Source organism: Brassica oleracea, chromosome C9 (assembly GCF_000695525.1).
Source record: "Brassica oleracea var. oleracea cultivar TO1000 chromosome C9, BOL, whole genome shotgun sequence".
Classification (NCBI taxonomy): domain Eukaryota; kingdom Viridiplantae; phylum Streptophyta; class Magnoliopsida; order Brassicales; family Brassicaceae; genus Brassica; species Brassica oleracea.
The window spans coordinates 41,695,143-41,697,919 of NC_027756.1; the positions used below are offsets into that span (position 1 = coordinate 41,695,143).

General features: G+C 35.5%; 1 pseudogene; it reads right to left on the minus strand.

Annotated features, from left to right (window-relative positions):
- Positions 1-1,067: 1,067 nt before the first annotated feature.
- LOC106319301 overlaps positions 1,068-2,777 on the minus strand; it is a 7,815-nt pseudogene continuing 6,105 nt past the window's right edge.

Below are 2,777 nucleotides of genomic sequence, written 5' to 3' on the forward strand. Positions count from 1 at the left end.
CAATTACAAGGAGAAGCGATGTAAAGAAAATTAAACCGATATTCATCTTAAATTCACTCGGAGTAAATTCTCCAACGAATAAACCATAAATAGAAACACAAATAAAAATGGCACATAAAAACAAAAGTGCGCGAATCATCTTTCTTGAAATGGAAAAATCGGAGGAGAGCGATTTGAAATTTTTGAGAGAAGATGAAATGTTTTTGATGAGAAAATGAAGTGAAAATGAGTTGTATTTATAGATGAAAATCACTGTTCATGACCGTTTGCGAAAAGGAAAATTTTTGAAAATTTTTCTTTGTGACCGTTGGTGATAAATCGAGTGCACCAAAAATTAGTCTGAAAATATTATTAAACAGTCAATCAAATCTATAAAATTTCATAAAAATTAATAAAAGTAAAAATTATGGCAATAAATCATGCGACGGCTCAGCCGGTCAATGCAGAGTAATAAATTATACGGCGGCTCGGCCGACCTATTAACAATAAACAGAATATAAGGTGGCTCGGCTGACCAATTAACAATAAACAGAATATAAGGCGGCTCGGCTGACCAATAAATTAATTAAATTTTTAATAAATAATATAGGCGGTATTCTGGCCATTTTAACATGATATAAATAATAGTAGATGCGGTATACCGACCATTATAACAGGGTATAAATGATACAAATAAATTTTACCGAATCGCAGAGTGATCGTGCTGATAACGTGTTATAAAAAGAAATGGAATTTTATGGAATCGCATGAATTTAAATAAAGCAAAATCTTATACCTGTAGAAGAAGATAACACTGATAGAGAGAGAAAGTTTCTTATTAGAAGTAAGAAGAGAAGTTGAGGTGTGTTTTATAAACGATCGATCGTTTATATAGAAGTTAAAAAGTAGGATTTACTGTGCAAATAGTGCAGCGGACCCCACATCTTTTTATATATTCAACAAAGGTGGCTGCTTTTCGTAACAATGCATACAAATAAGAAGGTTTTTCAATTAATATAGAGGGGATAACAAATGATACATGCATACAAATAATAATCAAAAAACAAGAGCACACATCAAGCGTTTTCAAATAGATGTTTACTTAGCGACACAAAGTTACAACAGTGCAGTGATCTCTGAAACAGACGTAAAGTATTGCAAACAAACGCAATTTATTTGTGAGACAAGAAATACAAAGTTTATATTCTTCGACCGAATCGCCTCTGTCTTTGCTGATACCAAGTAAAGGCATCAAGATACTCAGCGTTACCGAAGTCAGGCCATAGAACGTTAGTAAAGTAGAGTTCAGAGTAAGCAGATTGCCATAAGAAGAAGTTACTGATCCTTTGCTCTCCGCTAGTTCTGATCAATAGGTCAGGATTTGGAAACTCACTACAGTTTGTCATCAACTCTTTATCCATCATTCCCTAGTCAATGTCCTCTACTTGAATCAGCCCGTTTTTCGCCTTTTTTGCTAGACTTTTGCACGCTTGCAAGATATCAAATTTTCCACTATAGTCTATTGCTATAATGAGATGCTTCCCTTCATAGCTCTTTGTAGCCTCTTCTGTTTCTCTTATCAGACCTAGAAGTGACTGGGGGATTTTTGTCCGGTTTCCGATAAACGAGATCTTCATTTTTTCTCTAAACAAAGAAGAGAATGACAAGGAAGAAAAGAAAATAACATCAGGGTGTTGACATGACAACCGTTTCTGTTTAGTTTAAAGGTTTTTAAAATGAAAATTTTCATAGTTCCATACAGTTTTTCTCTACATGATGTTTTAAAAAATAATAAAGATCAGTTTATGGGTACCTTCGGAAGACATGTCTCTCAGACCTTAAGTATTCTTCAAACATGAACATCAGGCCGTTAACTTCATCCTGATCAATGACAAGAATAAAATGAATCAAAACGACAAACTCTTTCAAATGTTTTCCAAAAGTTAATTTTCCATTATCATCCACACACTTCGGGTCTTGCCCAATTTTCGGTGGAGAAAGCAAAGAGGGAGACAGTGTTTATCCCCATAGAAAAACAGTCCTTAACATTCTCCATTAGCTTCCTCGCTCCGGCCTTATGACCTTTCGATGTCCCTAGTCCTCGTTTCTTCGCCCAACGTCGGTTTCCGTCCAATATAATCGCCACATGCTTTGGCAGTCTCTTGTCTCCCATTATTGTACCACTACCATTTAGTTAAGAACAAACAGAGTTTACAATATCACTGTTTTATTTTTTTTTCTTTTTATCATATCAATTCAAATAACAATTTAAACTTCAATATAATTTGATGAAGTCAGATATTAGAGTAAGACATGTCACTTATTTAAGGATTTTAAGACCCTGATTAACCTCAGTCTCTTAATTGGGGTTCTTAGTTTTGGTTAGGAGAAGCTAAGAACCGTCTCTTAAATAAGAGATATAAGAGCAACATTATCAAGACATTTGAACACTTCTTATGGGCGATCCTTACCCAATATTGGCCCAAAATTAAATATAAAGTCCAGTTAAATGAAGGAGACGATTTTTAGGTAAGAAGTTTTTTGACTTCGTTATTCTGTCACGTGTCATTCTATGATACGTTTTGTGAAGCGATAGAGGGTCTCGTCGTTTTGCTCTGGATCTATTCTCTCTGTCTCCCTCTTCTCTCTCTCTCTCTCTCTCGATCCGTAGACGGCGATTCGCTGGAAGTGAAGAATCATCGGTCCACATCGATCAATCGTTTAATCTCGGCATCGAATCTGCACCAGGTTCATATTACTCTCTCTCTCCGTCTCCCTCTTCTCTGTCTCTCTCTCTC